Source organism: Balaenoptera ricei, chromosome 13 (genome assembly GCF_028023285.1).
Source record: "Balaenoptera ricei isolate mBalRic1 chromosome 13, mBalRic1.hap2, whole genome shotgun sequence".
In the NCBI taxonomy this organism is placed as follows: Eukaryota; Metazoa; Chordata; class Mammalia; order Artiodactyla; family Balaenopteridae; genus Balaenoptera; species Balaenoptera ricei.
In genome coordinates, this window is record NC_082651.1 from 71,172,137 (window position 1) to 71,192,653 (window position 20,517).

The 20,517-nt window shown below is 36.1% G+C and overlaps 1 protein-coding gene and 1 pseudogene across 2 annotated transcripts in view; one reads left to right on the forward strand and one right to left on the reverse strand.

Moving 5' to 3' along the window:
- Window positions 1–20,517, forward strand: part of SOS1 (SOS Ras/Rac guanine nucleotide exchange factor 1) — a 151,591-nt gene that overhangs the window by 18,600 nt on the left and 112,474 nt on the right. The window lies entirely within an intron of this gene.
- Window positions 3,202–3,730, reverse strand: LOC132377284 (ubiquitin-ribosomal protein eS31 fusion protein-like; annotated as a pseudogene).

Genomic DNA, 20,517 nt, shown 5'->3' on the forward strand with positions numbered 1-20,517 from the left:
GATTAATGTATTTCATCAGATTTGGGGTATTTTCAGCCATTATTTCCTCAAATATTATTTCTGTCCCTTTCTCTCTCTCTCCTTCTGGGACTCCCATAATGCATGTTCTGGTCTACTTGTTATCCCACAGGTCCCTTAGGTTTTGTTTACTTTTTTAAAAAAAAGCATTTGGAACATATTTAAGTCAGTTGTTTGAAAGTTTTTGCCTAGTTAGTCTGATGTCTGGGCTTCCTTAGCCAGTTTCTCTCAGTTAATTTTGTTCCTTTGAACATGCCATACTTTCCTGTTGTTTTGTATGCTATGTGATTTTTTTTTCTTTTTTTAAAACTGGGCATTTGAATACTATAATATGGTAACTATTGAAATCAGATTCTTCCCTTTCCCCAGGGCTTGCTGTTTTATTGTTTTTGTTTTTATTTGGTTTTGTTTTTGATTGTTGAAGGCTATCAATATGTTTGTTTAATGACTTTCATAAGTGATTGTTTTTTTCAAACACAGTATTCCTTGGTGTGTATAATCACTGAAGTCTCTGTTACTTAGTCTGTGTTTCCATAGTATTTTGACAGAGATTTCTTTGAGCTCCAGGAGCTAAAAAATCAACCAACCAAACAACAACAGAAACCTCTCCCAGTCTGTACAGATTGGCTCTGTGCTGGTGCACTCTTGTAACACCTTGTGAATTGCCAGTGGGACATAGCACTAATAATTAGAGTAAAATTTGGATCCATATCCTGAGATTTGTCCATTGTGCTATGTAAGATAAAGTTTTCTGCTTTTCACAAGAAAATAATTTGTATTTGGTTTAAATTAATTGTGTCCTAGTATTTGGTTTTTAAAATTCTTAGTTCTTGACTTAACAAGCAGAAGGTACTTTCAGAACCCTTGTTACCCTGTTCCACTGGAGAACCCAATTAAATTCAAGAAATATTTGAGGAGCTTCTATATGCAAAATCTTGTGATTGGCTTCATAGGGTAGTAAAAGGATAACCAAGATTTTGCATCAAAGTATTTATAATATAGTGAATAATAAGTTCCAAATATAGATATCATTTAAAGAACTAATATAGTATCTTCAAAAAAATAATGCAGCACAAATGTGTAAATCTTTTTAATCATTGGATAAATGTTGAATTAACTATGTTCTAGATATATACACATACATAACATAACTTTGAGGAGCTAAGGCTAGGGTAAGAAGTACTCCTGAATAGATATAGGCTACTTCAGTATTTCTTAAACATCTTCGTTTTTTAAAGTAGTAGTCTGTGAAATTCTATCAATTGTACTTTCATTTAAATTAACAAATATACTCTTTTATAAAATCACAAATACGGTTGATCCTTGAATAACACAGGTTTGAACTGTATGGGTACACTTACACATGGATATTTTTCGGTAGTAAATACTACAGTACAACACTGTTGGTGGTTAGTTGAATCTGCAGATGCAGTGGAACCATGGATATGGAAGGCCAGCTCTTAAGTTACATGTGGATTAACCCCCGAGTTGAATGGCCAACTGTACCTTTAGGAAAATTTAAGCTGCATGTTATTTACATTAGTTTATTTAGAGTGCCTTTCTCAATATCTGTAACTGAAATCACACCTGTTCATGAGAGATTGAGAGTCTTAGTGGGTGGAAAGGGAAACAATGGGTTATTTAAGCACATTCAGTGTATTTTGGAGGGTGGCAAGGCTTTGTGGGGGGGTGTTGCATTGGGGCATTTAGGACAGCATGACAAGAGGGATAGAGAGAGGAAGGTGAGACATTGATATCAAAGATGACATTTACATTGTTGGAAACTTTGACTGAGGTCACCTTATATATGGGAAGGGAATAATAGGCTTTTACTCCTCCCTCCCTTCATTCCTTCCTTCCTTCCTTCAAAAACCACAGAATTTCCTGCTCTCAGTTTCTAGAATTCAAAGTTCTATTTTAGAACTTTGGTTATGTTATATAATTTCATTAAGTAGATTGTAACTTCCTTAAGTAGACTTTTCTGAGATTCTGAGGATTTAATCTCCATTTTATAGCATATCTATGGGTAAATGTGTTCTCACCATCAAACAAATCTCTAGGAATAGCAATCAGTTTATAAATTTGAAGTAATTTTGAAAAGATAACTTCCATTAGAAAGTTTCTACCTTAAAATGAGCATTTCAACAATTAGTATCAAATTTACATAACATTTTTGTTTCATATTGTATACTACAGTGTTCTTTTTTCTTTTTTTCAGTGTTCTTTTTTAAATTTATTTCTGGCTGCGTTGGATCTTTGTTGCTGCACATGGGCTTTCTCTAGTTGTAGCAAGCGGGGGCTATTGTTCATTGCGGTGAGTGGGCTTCTCACTGCAGTGGCTTTTCTTGTTGCAGAGCATGGGCTCTAGGCGTGCAGGCTTCAGTAGTTGTGGCATGTGGGCTCAGTAGTTGCGGCACACAGGCTTAGTTGCTCCGCAGCATGTGGGGTCTTCCCAGACCAGGGCTCGAACCCATGTCCCCTGCATTGGCAGGTGGATTCTTAACCACTGCACCACCAGGGAAGTCCCACTACAGTGTTCTTAATTGCGTTGCTACTTTACATTTTTACACTTACATGTTTGCTATTGAACTCATCAACATTTAATAATCCATAGTAGCAAATTCTTGAAAACACAATTAATTTGTAAACTCATTTTAGTCTTTGGTAATTTTTTCAAATGTTCTTCATATTTACATTTTTTATATAGTTAATATACTTTTCAATATTGAACATGACAAATATAAAAAGTATCCTATTTCATTTTTTAAATTAAAAACCATAACGCTTTATAAAAGTTATTTTAACTTATAGAACACAATCACAAAATTCAAAGCTCAAAAGATTATACAGTGAAAATCTTCCATCTCACTCCTCTGCTCCACTGTTCTTGCATTCTATGCAGGGGCAACCAATTTACAAGTTTCTTGTGTAGAGATTTTTCCATGATAAGTTTGTGTATGTGTATATATGTGTGTGGTGTATGTGTGTGTGTGTTTTTGGTACACCTTTTTTTGGTACCTTTGTTTTTTCCCCCCTTTTCAGTATATTTTGGAGAGCATAGCAATTAAGATTATCACCTTTATTCTTTTCTGTGGCTACATACTATTATTTAGTTGTGCTATAATTTAACTAGTCTCTCTTTTTTTTTTAATTAGGTCATGTCTTTTATTAACCAGTGTACAATTACTTGTCTTCTGGTTTGTTGAAACAATAGGTAAGACAACATTTGCCACAATACTGTGTGTCAAAGTGGCTCACCATAAAAACTCCAGCACCACATTCATCTGAAGGGCACTCCCAATGAAGGTGACTGATTTTGCCATTCTCCTCCACCTTATAGTATTTCAGGACAGCCAGCTTAACCTTCTTTCTCTTATGCTTGTTCTTCTTGAGAGTGGTGTAAGACTTCTTCCTTTTCTTAGCACCACCACGAAGTCTCAACATTTAGATGAAGAGTGGACTCCTTTTGAATGTTGTAGTCAAAGTACATCCATCTTCCAGTTGCTTGCCAGCAAAGATCAGTCTTTGCTGGTCAGGAGGAATTCCTTCCTTATCCTGGATCTTGACCTTTACATTTTTCTGTTGTATCTGAGGGTTCAATTTCAAGAGTGATGGTCATCCCCAGAAGGTCTTCATGAAAATCTGCACCTTGGCGGCAGTTCTGCTGCAGATGGCAGATCCAAAAGCTAACTAGTCCCTTATTGAGAAACATTGAGGTCACTTTCTGTCTTTTTGTATTATAAACACTTGTAGCAAAAACTTGTATATATGTCCTATCACATATGAGTGAAATGTTTCTTCATGTCTCTTGCCCATTTTCTAATTAGATTGTTTGCTCTTTTACTAGAGGTCTTTATATATTTTGGATACTAATCCTTTGTTGGGTCTGTGGCTTGGAAATGTTTTGTCCCACTACTTACCTTGTCTTTTTATCCACTTTCCAGGGGCTTTCTCAGAGCAAAAGTTTTAAATTTTGGTGAAGTCCAATGTATCAGTATTTTACTTTTTAAAAAATATTTATTTATTTATTTATTTTGACTGTGCTGGGTCTTAGTTGTGGCACACGGGATCTTTGTTGCAGCATGCGGGATCATTTTAGTTGCAGCATGTGGGCTCCTTAGTTGTGGCATGCGGACTCTTAGTTGCAGCATGCACGCGGGATCTAGTTCTCCAGCTAGGGGTCAAACCCGGGCCCCCTGCATTGGGAGCGTGGAGTCTTACCCATTAGACCACAAGGGAAGTCCCTATTAGTATTTTTCTTTTATTGGTTGGTGTCAAGTCTTAAGTACTCTTTGAATATCCATGGATCCTGAAATTTTTCTTGTGTATTTTTTCCTAAAAGCTTTATAGTATTACATTTTACATTTAAGTCTATGATACATTTTGAGTTATTTTTGCATAAGGTATGAGACTTAAGTTGAAGTGCATTTTTTTGCCTATGATGTCCATTTGCTCCAGCACCATTTGTTGGAAAGGCAGTCCCTCCTTCATTGAATTGCTTTTGTACTTTTGTCAAAAACTGGGCATATTTTTATGGGTCTATTTCTAGGTTCTCTCTTCTGTTCCATGTGTTTCTCTCTATCTGCCAATGCTACACAGTTTTTATTACTATAGCTGTAATATAGGTCTTGAAATTGGGTAGGATGGTTCCTTCTATTTTATTCTTTTCCCAAATTATTTTAGTAATTCTAGTTACTTTTCCTTTTCATATAAATTTTAGAATAATCTTGTCAATATCTATAAAAAACCTTTCTTGGGATATTGGTAGGAGTTGTGTTAAACCCATGTATTAATATGAGGGAGTGGGAGAATTGACATCCTTACTATGTTGAGTCTCCCATTCCATGAACATAGAATGTCTCTTCATTTATATTTAGATTGGTTTCCTTCATCAATATTTTGCCATTTTTAGCATACAAGTCTTGTGCTTGTTTTGTTAGATTTGCACCTAATATTTTGGGTTTGTGGGGTTTTTTTTATTATTATTATTTTATTTTGTATGTCCATGTGTTCATTGCAAATAGAGTTGATTTTTTTACATGTTTATCTTGTATCTTATGACCTTACTGAATTCACTTATTTGTTCTAGGTTTTTATTTTTTTTGCTTTTGTAGATTCTTTGCAGTTTCTACCCAATCATGTAGCTGACAAATAGGGATGGTTTTATTTTTTCCTTTCAAATTTGTGTGTTTTTTTATATCCTTTTCTTGTTTTATTGCACTGGCAAGAACTTTTCAGCACTATGTTCAATGAGTATGTTGAGAGTGGACATTATGTCTTTTCCCCCAGTTTTAAGGGGAAAGTGTTCAGTCTTTCACTCTTAAGTGTATGTTAAGTATACGTTTTTGTAGATGCTCTTTATCAAGTTGAAGAAGTTCCCTCCTATTCCTCTTTCTCTGAGAGGTTTTTTTTCCCGCATGAATGGGTACTGAGTTTTGTCAAATACTCTTTTTATTTACCTCAATTGAGATGAATTATGTGGTTTTTTTCTTCAGCTTTTTAATGTGGTGGATTATATTGGTTGGTTTTAGAATATTGGTCTAGACCTGCATCCCTGGAATAAACTCTGCTTGGTCATAGTGTATGATTCTTTTTGTATATTGCCAAATTTGATTTGCTAATATTTTGTTAAGGATCTGTAATTATGAAGGATGTTGGTCTGTAGTTTTCCTTTTTTGTTCTGTGTTTATCTGTTTTTTTGTGTTTTTTTAAAATCAGGGTAATACTAGCTTAATAAAATGAATTTGAAAGTATTCCCTTCAATTCTATTTTCTAGAAGAGATTGTGGAAGATTGGTGTTAATTCTTTAAAAGTTTGCTGTAATTTTCAGTGAAACCATCTGGACCTGGAGAGGTTTTTGGATGTTTTGAAATTAACAATTCAATTTATTTATTTAATAGGTGTAGGACTATCCAAATTTTTTACTTCATATTGGGTAAGTTGTGGTAGTTTTTTGTTTTGTTTCATTTTGTGAGAAATTGGTTCATTTCTTCTAAATCATCAATATATGTTTGTGACGAGTTGTTAGGATTAGAAAGGCTCCTCTAGACACCCCAACAGTATAAGGATGAAGCATTCTTCATGGTTTTATGATGAAAATTATAATCTTCTAGCTATTATAGCTCTCTGAAGAAAATGTTCAATCAAAATATTAAATCATACAAAGCATTTAACATTTTCAAACAGTTGCCTAATAACAAACTTTTAAAAGAGATTATTCATAGCACTAAATTATGTTTATCAAATATTTGAATAGTGTTTCCTTACTGTCCTTTCATAGTTGCAGGGTGTGTAGAGATATTCATGTTTCATTCCTGATTTATACCTTATGTTGGTAATTTGTGTCTTCACTTTTTTTCCTTTGTCAGTCTTGCTAGATGTTTGTTGATTTTTTTAAAAAATTAATTTTTATTGGAGTAGAGTTGCTTTACAATGTTGTGTTAGCTTCTGCTGTATAGCGAACTGAATTAGTTATACATATACATATATCCACTCTTTTTTAGATTTCCTTCGCATTTAGGTCACCACAGATCATTGAGTGGAGTTCCCTGTGCTATACGGTAGGTTCTCATTAGTTACCTATTTTATACATAGCAGTGTATATATGTCAGTCCCAATCTCCCAATTCGTCCCACCTCCCCCTTTCCCCCATGGTAACCGTAAGTTTGTTCTCTACATCTGTGACTATTTCTGCTTTGTAAATAAGTTCATTTGTACCATTTTTCTAGATTCCACATATAAGCAATTTTATACGATATTTGTTTTTCTCTTTCTGACTTACTTCACTTTGTATGACAATCTCTAGGTCCATCCACGTCTCTGCAAATGGCACTATTTTGTTCCTTTCTATGGCTGAGTAATATTCCATGGTATATATGTACCACATCTTCTTTATCCATTCCTCTATCAGTGGTCGTTTAGGTTGCTTCTATGTCCTGGCTGTTATAAATAGTGCTGCAGTGAACATTGGGGTGCATGCATCCTTTTGGTTGGTTGTCAGTTTTTGACCTCTTAAAAGAACCAACTGTTACACTGATTTTTCTCTGTTTTTCTGTTTTCCGTTTTATTGATTTCTACTGTATCTTTGTTATTTCCTTCCTTTCTCTTGCTTTGCTTCTGGTTTGCTCTTCTTTTTTTGAGATTCTTGAGGTGGGAACTTAGGTTATTGACTTGTGGCTTTTCCTTTTGATTTGAGGCTTTTCCTTTTTTAAAATTTGTTTCTCAGCACTGTTCTACCTATGTCTCACAAATTTTGATATGCTGTATCTTCATTTTCCTTTAGTTCTGTTATATGTATTTTTAAATTTCCCCTGATAATTCCTCTTTGATCCATAGATTATTTATATAAAGTGTGCTGTTTAGAGAGCTGAGTGGTGGCCGTGGATACTCTGGGTGCCTGCTGTGCGTGTGCGTGGCCACCTGGTGTGCACAGGCTCTGGCAGCAGCCATGGGCTGGCCAGACTGTGGCAATTTTCTGGATGACAAACAATGGCTCAGCATGGTGTCTCAGTACAACCAGGAGGCCGGACAGTGGAACCAATTCTGAGACGCCTGTTGTCGGGCCTGAGCTCCTGTGGTGGGAGTGCCAAGTCCAAACCACTGGACTAACAGAGAACCTCAGACTCCAGGGAATATTAATCGGTTTGAGCTCTCCCGGAGGTCCTCATCTCAGCACCAAGACCTGTCTCCACCCAACTGCCTGCCACCTCCAGTGCTAGATGCCTCAGGCCAAACAACCAGCAAGACAGCACAGCCCCACCCATCAAGAAAAATGAGATGACAAAAAAATATGGTACAGACAAAGGAGCAAGGTAAAAACTTACAAGACCAAATAAATGAAGAGAAAATAAGCAACCTATCTGAAAAAGAATTCAGAGTAATGATAGTAAAGGTGATCTTAAATCTAGGAAATAGAATGGAGGCATGGATCAAGAAAATACAAGAAATGTTTAACAAGGACCTAGAAGAACTGAGAACAAACAAACAGTGATGAACAGCACAGTAATTGAAATGAAAAATACACTAGAAGGACTCAGTAGAACAACTGAAGCAGAAAAATAAGTGAGCTGGAAGTTAGAATGGTGGAAATAACTGCTGAGGAGCAGAATAAAGAAAAAAGAATGAAAAGAAATGAGCACAGTCTCAGAGACCTCTGGGACAACATTAAACGCACCAACATTCGAATTATAGGAGTCCCAGAAGAAGAGAAAGAGAAAGGGTCTGAGAAAATATTTGAAGAGATTATAGTGGAAAACTTCCCTAACATGGGAAAGGAAATAGTCAACCAAGTCCAGGAAGCACAGAGAGTTCCATACAGGATAAACCCAAGGAGAAACATGCCGAGACACATACTAATCAAACTAACAAAAGTTAAATTCAAAGAAAAAATATTAGAAGCAGCAAGGTGAAAAGCAACAAATAACATACAAGGGAATCCCCATAAGGTTATCAGCTGATTTTTCAGCAGAAACACTGCAGACCAGAAGGGAGTGGAAGGATATATTAAAAGTAATGAAAGGGAAAAACTTAAAACCAAGATTAGTCTACTCAGCAAGGATCTCACTCAGATTCGATGGAGAAATCAAAAGCTTTACAGACAAGCAAAAGCTAAGAGAATTCAGCCCCTGCAAACCAGCTTTACAACAAATGCTAACAGAACTTCTCTAGGAGGGAATCACAAGAGAAGAAAAAGACCCACACACAAAAAAATCCAAAACAATTAAGAAAATGGTAATAGGAACATACATATCGATAATTACCTTGAATGTAAATGGATTAAATGTTCCAACCAAAAGACACAGACTGGCTGAATGGATACAAAAACAAGACCTGTATATACACTGTCTACAAGAGACCCACTTCAGACCTAGGGACACATACAGACTGAAAGTGAGGGGATGGAAAAAGATATTTCATGCAAATGGAAATCAAAAGAAAGCTGGAGTAGCAATACTCATATCAGATAAAATAGACTTTAAAATAAAGACTGTTACAAGAGACAAGGAAGGACACTACATAATGATCAAGGGATCGATCCAAGAAGAAGATACAACAATTGTAAATATTTATGCACCCAACATAGGAGCACCTCAATACATAAGGCGAATGTTCACCTAAAAGGGGAAATCGACAGTAACACAATAATAGTGGGGGTTTTTAACACCCCACTTACACCAATGGACAGATCATCCAGACAGAAAATAAATAAGGAAACACAAGCTTTAAATGACACAATAGACCAGGTAGACTTAGTTGATACTTACAGAACATTCCACCCGAAAGTGGCAGAATACACTTTCTTCTCAACTGCACACCAAACATTCTCCAGGATAGATCACATCTTGGGTCACAAATCAAGCCTCGGTAAATTTAAGAAAATTGAAATCATATTAAGCATCTTTCTGACCACAATGCTATGAGATTAGAAATCAGTTACAGGAAACAAAACTATAAAAAACACAAACACATGGAGGCTAAACAATACACTACTAAGTAACCAAGAGATCACTGAAGAAATCAAAAAGGAAGTCAGAAAATACATAGAAACAAACTACAACAAAAACACGACAACCCAACACCTATGAGACACAGCGAAAGCAGCTCTAAGAGGGCAGTTTATAGCAATTCAATTTCACCTCAAGAAACAAGAAAAATCTCAAACAATCTAACCTTACACCTAAAGCAACTAGAGAAAGAAGAAGAAGAGGAGGAGGAGGAAGAAAAAGAAGAAAAACCCCAACGTTAATAGAAGGAAAGAAATAAAGATTAGAGCAGAAATAAACGAAATAGAAATGAAGAAGATGGTAATAAAGATCAATAAAACTAAAAGCTGGTTCTCTGAGAAGATAAACAAAACTGATAAGCCTTTAGCCAGGCTCATCAAGGAAAAAAGGGAGAGGTTTCAAATCAATAAAATTAGAAATGAAAAAGGTGAAATTTCAACTGACACTGCAGAAATACAAAGGGTCATAAGAGACTACTATAAGCAACTATATGCCAATAAAATGGACAACCCGGAAGAAATGGACACATTCTTAGAAAGGTACAACCTTCCAAGACTGAACCAGGAAGAAATAGAAAATATAAACAGACCAATCACAAGTAATGAAATTGAAACTGTAATTAAAAATCTTCCAGCAGGGGCTTCCCTGATGGCACAGTGGTTAAGAATCCACCTGTCAGTGCAGGGGACACGGATTCCATCTCTGGTCTGGGAAGATCCCACATGCTGCGGAACAACTAAGCCTGTGCACCACAACTACTGAGCCTGCACTCTAGAGCCCAAGAGCAACAACTACTGAAGCCTGCTTTCCCAGAGCCTGTGCTCTGCAACAAGAGAAGCTACCGCAATGAGAAGCCCACGCACCACAACAAAGAGTAGCCCCTGCTCGCCACAACTAGAGAAAGCCCACACGCAGCAACGAAGACCCAACGCAGCCAAAAATAAATAAGTAAATTAAAACAAAAAATCTTCCAACAAACAAAAGTCCAGGACCAGATGGCTTCACAGGCAAATATTATTAAACATTTAGAGAAGAGCTAACACCTATCTTTCTCAAGCTCTTCCAAAAAATTGCAGAGGGAGGAACACTCCCAAACTCATTCTACAAACCACCATCACCCTGATACCAAAACCAGACAAAGATACCACAAATAAAGAAAATTACAGGCCAATATCACTGATGAACATAGACGTAAAAATCCTCAACAAAATACTAGCAAACAGAATCCAACAACACGTTAAAAGGATCATACACCATGATCAAGTGGGATTTATCCCAGGGATGCAAGGATTCTTCTATATATGCAAATCAATGTGATACACCATATTAAGAAATTAAAGAATAAAACCATATGATCATCTCAATAGATGGAGAAAAAGCTTTTGACAAAATTCAACACCTGTTTATGATAAAAACTCCAGAAAGTGGGCATAGAGGGAACCTACCTCAACATAATAAAGGCCATATATGACAAACCCACAGCCAATATCATTCTCAATGGTGAAAAACTGAAACCATTTCCACTAAGATCAGGAACAAGACAAGCTTGCCCACTCTTTCCACTCTTATTCAACATAGTTTTGGAAGTCCTAGCCATGGCAATCAGAGAAGGAAAAGAAATAAAAGGAATCCAAATTGGAAAAGCAGAAGTAAAACTCTCACTGTTTGCAGATGACATGATACTATGCATAGAAGAAACTCCTAAAGATGCCACCAGAAAACTACTAGAGCTAATCAATGAATTTGGTGAAGTTGCAGGATACAAAATTGGTGCACAGAAATCTCTTGTATTCCTATACATTAATGATGAGGGACTTCCCTGGTGTTCCAGTGGCTAAGACTCTGCGCTCTCAAGGCAGGGGGCGCTGGTTCAATCCCTGGTCAGGTAACTAGATCCCACATGCTGCAACTAAGAGTTCACATGCTGCCACTAAAGATCCCGCGTGCTGCAACAAAGATCCCGCATGCCACAACTAGGACGCGGTGCAGCCAAATCAATCAATCAATATTTTAAATAAATAAAAAATAAAATTTGCCTATACACTAACAATGAAAGTTCGGAAAGAGAAATTAAGGAAACAATCCCATTTACTATTTCAACAAAAAGAGTAAAATACCTAGGAATAAACCTAGCTAAGGAGACAGGAGACCTGTATGCAGAAAACTATAAGACACTGATGAAAGAAATCAAAGATGACACAAACAGATGGAGAGATACACCATGTTCTTGGATTGGAAGAATCAATATTGTGAAAATGACCATACTTCCCAAAACAATCTACAGATTCACTGCAATCCCTATCAAACTACCAATGGTATTTTTCACAGAACTTGAACAGAAAATTTTACAATTTGTATGGAAACACAAAAGACCCTGAATAGCCAAAGCAATCTTGAGAAAGAAAAATGGAGCTGGAAGAGTCAGGCTTCCCAACTTCAGACTATACTACAAAGCTACAGTAATCAAGACAGTATGGTACTGGCACAAAAACAGAATACAGATCAATGGTACAGGATAGAAAGCCCAACGATAAACCCACACGCTTATGGTCACCTAATCTATGACAAAGGAGGCAAGAATATATAATGGAGAAAGGACAGTCTCTTCTATAAGTGGTGCTGGGAAAACTGGACAGCTACATGTAAAAATGAAATTAGTACACTCCCTAACACCATACACAAAAGTAAACTCAAAATGGATTAAAGACCTAAATGTAAGACCGGACACTACAAAACCTTTAGAGGAAAACATAGGAAAAACATTCTTTGTTATAAATCACAGCAAGATCTTTCTTGAACCACCTCCTGGAGTAATTAAACTAAAAACAAACAAATGGGACCTAATTAAACTTAAAAGCTTCTGCATAGCAAAGGAAACCATAAACAAGATGAAAAGACAACCCTCAGAATAGGAGAAAATATTTGCAAATGAAGCAATTGACAAGGGCTTAATCTCCAAAATATACAAAACAGCTCATGCAACTCAATATCAAAACAACAAACAACCCAATCCAAAAATTCACGGAAGACCTAAATAAACATTTCTCCAAAGAAGACATACAGATGGCCAAGAGGCACATGAAAAGATGCTCAACGTCACTAATTATTAGAGAAATGCAAATCAAAACTACAATGAGGTATCACCTCATACCAGTCAGAATGGCCATCATCAAAAAATCTACAAAGAATAAGTGTTGGGAGAGGGTTTGGAGAAAAGGAACCCTCTTGCACCGTTGGTGGGAATGTAAATTGATACAGCCACTATGGAGAATGGTATGGAGGTTCCTTAAAAAACTAAAATAGAACTACCATATGACCCAGCAATCCCACTCCTGGGTGTATACCCTAAGAAAACCATAGTACAAAAAGACACATGCATCCCAGCGTTTATTGTAGCACTATTTACAATAGCCAGGACATGGAAGCAACTTAAATGTCCATCGACAGAGGAATGGATAAAGAAGGTGTGGTACACATATACAACGGGATGTTACTCAGCCATAAAAAGTAATGAAGTTGGGTCATTTGTAGAGATGTGGATGGACCTAGAGTCTGTCATACAGAGTGAAGTTAGTCAACAAGAGAAAAACTAATATCATATATTAATGCATATATGTGGAATCTAGAATAATGGTACAGATGAACCTATTTGCACAGCAGGAATAGAGAGGCAGATGTAGAGAACGGACATGTGGACACCAGGGGAAGGGGAGGGTGGGATGAACTGGGAGATTAGGATTGACATATATACACTACCTTGTGTAAAATAGTGGGAACCTGCTGTATACCACAGGGACTTCAGCTCGGTGCTCTGTGATGACCTAGATGGGTGGGATGGGGGAGGTGCATGGGAGAGAGGTCCAAGAGGTTGGGGATGTATGTATACCTATAGCTGATTAACTTTGTTGTACAGCAGAAGCTAACACAACATTGTAAAGCAAGTATAATGAAATGAAATGAAATGGGTTGTTTAGTTTCCAAGTGTTTCGAGATTTTCCTGTTAACATTCTGTTATTGATTTCTAGTTTGTTTCTATTGTGGTCAGAGAACATGTTCTTTCTGATTTCAGTTCTTTTAAATTTGTTCAGATTTGTTTTGTAGTCCAAGATATATTCTATCTTATTTTGTGTTGCTTGGGCACTTGATAAGAATGTGTTTTCATCTGTTGTGTTTTATGAATGTTGAATAATTCTTGTTGGCTGATGGTGTTGTTGAGTTCTTTCAGATTCTTTGTAATTTTCTATCTAGTTGTACTAATTGTTCAGATAGGGGTGTTGAATTGTTCAGCTGTAACTGTTGGTTTGTCTCTATATTCTCCTTTCAGTTCTATCAGTTTTTGCTTAACATTTTAGAGATGTGTTGTTTGGTGGATACACATTTGGGAATGCTATGTCTTCTTTTTTTTTTTTTTTTTCCATAAAGTAAAGCCTTACTTCTTTTTTTGTTTGTTTTTACTTTATTTATTTATTTATTTTTGGCTGTGTTGGGTCCTGGTTGCTGCACGCGGGCTTCTATAGTTGAGGTGAGCAGGGGCTACTCTTCGTTGCGGTGCATGGGCTTCTCATTGCAGTGGCTTCTCTTGTTGCGAAGCATGGGCTCTAGGCGCGTGGGCTTCAGTAGTTGTGACTCATGGGCTCAGTAGCTGTTACTCGCGAGCTCAGTAGTTGTGGCTCACGGGCTCTAGAGCGCAGGCTCAGTAGCCTGGCGCATGGGCTTAGTTGCTCCGCAGCATGTGGGATCTTCTTGGACCAGGGCTCGAATCCGTGTCCCCTGTATTGGCAGGCAGATTCTTAACCACTGTGCCACCAGGGAAGCCCATGGGAATGCTATGTCTTCTTGATAGGTTGACCTTTTCATCATTGTGTAATGTCCCTTTCTGTCCAGTAAATTTCCTTGCTTTGAAGTCTACTTTATCTGATATTAATATTGCCACTTCTGCTTTCCTTTGATTAATGCTTGCATGATATATCTTTTTCTGTTCCTTTACTTTTAACCTATTTATATCACTATATTTGAAGTGACTATCATGTAGATGGTACATGGTTAGGTCATGTTTTTTAATCCACACTGTAATCTCTGCTTTTAATTGCTATGACCATTTTCATGCAGTGTAATTATTGCTGTGTTATGGCTTAGCCTGCAGTTTTTTTTTCTATTTTTTTTTTAATGGAAGTATAGTTGATTTACAGTGTTGTGTCAATCTCTGCTGTACAGCAAAGTGACTCAGTTATACACATATATACGTTCTTTTTTTATATTCTTTTCTGTTATGGTGTATCACAGGATATTGAATATAGTTCCCTGTGCTATACATTAGGACCTTGTTGTTTATCCATTCTAAATATGATAGTTTGCATCTACCAACCCCAAATTCCCAGTTCATCCCTCTTCTTTCCCCCCACCCTTGGCAACCACAAGTCTGTTCTCTTATGTCTATGAGTCTGTTTCTGTTTTGTAGATAGGTTCATTTGTGCCATATTTTAGATTCCACATATAAGTGATATCATATGGTATTTGCCTTTCTCTTTCTGACTTACTTCACTGAGTATGATAATCTCTAAGTTGCATCCATGTTGCAAATGGCATTATTTCCTTCTTTTTTATGGCTGAGTAATATTCCATTGTATATATGTACCACATCTTTTTTATCCAGTCGTGTCAGTGGACATTTAGGTTGTTTCCGTGTTTTTAGCCTGCCATTTTAGATACTATTTTCTGTTTGTTCAGCTTTTCATTTCTGTTTACTTTTTCCTGCCTTACTGTGGGTTACTTGAACATATGTTAGAATTCCATTTTGATTCCTTTATTGTGTTTTTGAGTATTTCTTTGTATCACTTTTTGTGTGGTTGCTCTGAGTATTACATGATGTATACAGTCAACCCCTGAACAAGGCAGGGGTTAATCTGTGCATAACTTATTGTTGGCGCCCAGTATCCGCTGTTGCTCCAAGTCTCCAGGTTCAATCAACCAAGGACCGTGAAGTACTGTAGTATTTACTATTGAAAGATATCCCCCTATAACCATGGAGAACCATGCAGATCAAATCCACATTGTTCAAGGGTAAACTGTGCATAACTCATTACAGCTTATTGGTATCATTTTATTAGTTTGATTGAAGCATAGAGAAACTTTATCTCCCTCCCTTTATGCGATTCTGTTTATAGGATGATTGCCTTAGTATAGAACCACATGAGACAGTGTTATAATTTTGCTTCAACAATCAAACATAATTAGAAAAGTGAAGAAGAGAAGGAAAGCCTATTGGATTTACCTGTATATTTTCTTATCATGTTGTTCTTCCTTCCTGGTGTTCTGAAATTCCTTCCTTTTGTTGTTTGCCTTCTGTTTAGATAACTTCTTTTAGCCATTCTTTTAGGGTAGGTCTGCTGGCAACAAATTTTCTTCATTTTGTTTCATTTGAGAATGTTTTGATTTCTCTTCATTCCAGAACAGTATTTTCACTGGGTATAGGATTCTGGGTTGATAGCTCTTTTCATTTAGCACCTAAAAAATATTATTTGATTTCCTTCTGACCTCCCTAGTTTTAGATGAGAAATCTTCTGTCATTTTAATTGTTTTTCTAATGTAGGTAAGGTGGTGTTTTTCTCCAGCTGCATTCAAGCCAGTCTATTTAGGAAATCTACTCTTGCATGTGTGTATGATTATTTTGTGTGAAAAAATATTTTTTTCCCAGCTGAAGTTGTATTACGTTGCTCTAAAATAGAAATGACTTAGAAAGTTTAGTAAAATTATTTCATAATGAAAGTATTACTTTTTAGATGGTAATGATAGTTTTACTTAATTCTTCACAGCAGCTATAGCTACATAAACTAACTCTTAAAAAGAAGGTCTCCAGTGAAGTAAAAAAAATTACATTTATCTATTACCCACCCCACCCCTTTCTAAGCCAGGGTACTTTATATTTTCAGATTCTATTAGCAAAGGTAATTTTTCATTCCACTGACCCTATTTGAAATTTGGAATCAAATATTTCAGTCTTTAATATATGTACTGTAAAATTACCAAGGCTTGAAAGTAGTGAAATCTCTTTTTGACTATATTTTAAGTTATCTGTGTTATATTAGCATTTTACCTGAGGTAGTTTAAATCTTTGCCTGGTGGGAAAAGTGTAAGTAACCATTTCTGGTTCTTATTTTCAGATCTATATAATAAACCAATTCTAGTTTGCTTTTGCTTCTTTGGATTTTTGTCTTCTATTCAGTATTTAGGTTGAACAATTATGAAGTTGGTTAAAACATAACTTAATGCTCTTTTTGATACCTTATTAACAGTTGATACCTTATTAACAGTTGTATGTGGAGTGAATTCTACCTTTTAGAATGATTAAAGTGTTAGAGGACTCAACTTTTTACAGAATTTATTTTGTTGTTCTACCATTCAGTAACTCTTAATTTTTTCACATAGTCACCACTGTGGAACAAAAATATCATGCATAAATGAAAACATTTCTTCTGTGGTTTCTTTTTTAGAGTTTGAGTATGTGATGCTTTTTAGCAATTCATAGTGCTAAGCTGTTTTAGTCTGGATACTTTGGTTACAGCAAAAATACAAGTTTAAAAATAAAAGTACTTTAAAATACAAGTATTTTTTTAAAATAAAAGTTTTAAATGGTTTACATTTAATAGCCGATATATTGGTAACTATGGGCATCTTCATATTGGTTTTATAACCTTCTTAAAAATAAAAAAGGAACTTAAAAGATTGAGACCTTCCTGTGACTCACTTTGTGGGATTTTGTTCCCTTTTAAATAGTAATAATCGTTCAGTATTCAAATTCAGATTAAAGTAATACAGATGCATATGAAATAAAAGTGAAAATCTCTTCCTCTTCTTTCCCTTCCTCTATCCCACCTGGCTTACTCCCCAGAATCTACATAGCCTAATCTTTTATACTTAAAAATCCTTGTTCTTTCCTCTCAATAATGAACTCTTCGCCCTTTTAAAAAATAGAAGCAAACAACAACAAAAAACAAACAAGATCTTAAAGAAAAATTCAATATATTACAGATCACAAAGAAAGTTATTCTTTTTTTCAGAGGCAATGTGTAGAATTATGCCTCACCTTTACCTGGTGGTACTTGGAGAATCCCTGGGGAAGCACTCAGTTCTGTGCTCATAATTTGAAAACTCCTGCTCCCTTTGTGCTTCTGGTAATTAAAAGCAAGAAATTAGTTGAACATTTTATGAAGGAGACATACTTCTGGTTTTTAAAAACATGTATTTAAAAAATAGCCTTGGGCTTCCCTGGTGGTGCAGTGGTCGAGAATCTGCCTGCCAATGCAGGGGACACGGGTTCAAGCCCTGGTCTGGGAAGATCCCACATGCCGCGGAGCAACTAGGCCCGTGGGCCACAATTACTGAGCCTGTGCGTCTGGAGCCTGTGGTCCGCAACAAGAGAAGCCGCGATAGTGAGAGGCCCGCGCACCGCGATGAAGAGTGGCCCCCACTTGCCGCAACTAGAGAAAGCCCTCGCACAGAAACGAAGACCCAACACAGCCAAAAATCAATCAATCAATCAATCAATGAATAAAAAATAGCCTTATATTTCTAATGTAAATGTTGCTTTGTCAGAAGTGTCAATATTTGGAACAAACTTTGGTAATTAATTTTTAAATATGTAAAATATAATTCAAAGCAGGCTTAGTTAGAATGGATGTCCAGAATGCTGTCAGAATTCATGTAATGCTACATATAAAGTTATTTTCTATATTATCTAATCAGTTGTTTTAGGCATACTGCTGAAACTACTCCTACAATGAAAATATATGTTTTTCTTTAAATTTTCTTGATTCTTTTCATTCTTTCTTCTTTTGGGTAAGAGCTTTACTGAGATATAATTTGTATATTATACAGTCCACCATTTAAAGTATATAATTCAGTGTTTTTTAGTATATTCACAGAGTTGTACAACCATCACTACATTCAATTATTAATCCTTTTCATCACCTCAAAAAGAAACATTGTATCCTTCAGCTGTCACCGCCCCCCCCAGCCCCAGGCAACCATTAAGCTACTTTCTGTCTCTATAAATTTGCCTAGTCTGGACATTTCATATAAATGGAATCATATAATACGTGTGTTCTGTGACTGGCTTCACTCACTTAGCAGAATATTTTAGGTTCATCCATGTTGTAGTATGTATCAGTATTTCATTCCTTTTTATAGCCAAATAATAGTCCATTGTGTGGATATACTACATTTTATTTATCCATCAATAGATGGACATTTGACTTATTTACATCTTTTGGCTGTTAAGAATAATGTTGCTATAAACATTTGTGTAAAAGTTTTTGTGTGGATGTAATATTTTCACTTCTCTCAGAGTGGAATTGCTGGGGCATGTGGTAAACTTCATGTTTACCTGTTTGAGGAGCTGCTAGACTGTTTTCCTAAGTGGCTGTAGCAGTTTGTACTCCCGCCAGCAGTGTGTGAGGGGTCCGATTCCTCCCCAGTCTCACTAACACTTAATTATCTTTTTGATTCTAGCCATCCTAGCGGGTATGAAGTGATGTGTCATTGTGGTTTGTTTTTTTTTTTTAAAGATTTATTTTATTGATTAATTGATTGATTGATTGATTGCTATGTTGGATCTTCGTTTCTGTGCTAGGGCTTTCTCTAGTTGTGGCAACCAGGGGCCACTCTTCATCGCGGTGCGCGGGCCTCTCACTATCGCGGCCTCTCTTGTTGCGGGCACAGGCTCCAGATGCGCAGACTCAGTAATTGTGGCTCACGGGCCTAGCTGCTCTGCAGCATGTGGGATCTTCCCCGACCAGGGCTCGAACCCGTGTCCCCTGCATTAGCAGGCAAATTCTCAACCACTGCGCCACCAGGGAAGCCCCTCATTGTGGTTTTTATATGCATTTTCCTATCAAATAATAATGTTAGACACCTTTCATGCGCATATTGGTCATTTGTATATCTTCTTTGGAGAAATGTCTATTCAGATTCTTTTCCCATTTGTTAATTGGGTTCTTTGTCTTTTTCTTGTTGATTTGTGAGTGTTCTTTGTATATTCTGAATACAAGTTCCTTATCAGATATATGAATTGCAAAATATTCTTCCCATTATGTGAAACAGAGCATTCTTATATCATTGTGATTAATACAGAAATATTAATTTAAAGCTTATATAAACATTTAATTTTCAGTAAGTGAAAATGTTTAGCACTTGAGCTGTTCTAATCATGGGTTCATCATTAATGTTTCAGGAGTTTACTTCAAGCTTGTGCCTTAGGTCAGTTGTTCTCAAACATTATTAAGCATTAGAATCTCTTAGGGGGTTTGTTTTAGTACTTTGCTGGGACCCACTCCCAGAATTTCCTAGATTCAAGAAGGTCTTGTGTAGGGTCCAAGGTTTTACATTTCTAACAAGTGATGCTGATGCTCTTGGTTCCTGAACCTCTGCTTTAATGATCTCTATGAGCCATCATAAAATATTAGAGAAATGCTGGTAAGTAGCAATTTCTACTTGTCTACTAGATAAAATTTAGATTTACCCTCCGTATTTGCACATATAATTTGTATATATTTGCATATACATAGTTTCGTATACTGTTTAACTATGGTTAAATATTTAACCATGGTTAGTGGCTGAATTATTTAGTTTCTTTCGAAATTCCTGCATACATAAAGTATACTTTTCTTCCTAGCCTAGGGTTGTCTCCCTAAAGATTCTCACAAATTTCCTTGAACTTAAGAAAATATCTAATAATCAAAGAATGTTAGAACTTAAAGGAATCTTAATCATCCAATTAATCCCTTCTCTCCTTGCCTCAGGTAGAGATTAATTAAATCACTTGATCCAAGATTACATAGCTAATTAATGGTGTGTATAGGTAGTTCTTAGTGAATTTATTTCCAATAATTCTTTTTTGTTTTAAGAAAAGTACAAATTTATATCAGCTCATATATTTTTAGTGATTTTCAAATACAGATCTCCTTGGTAACATTTCTTTAGATATTGATAATAAAAAGCT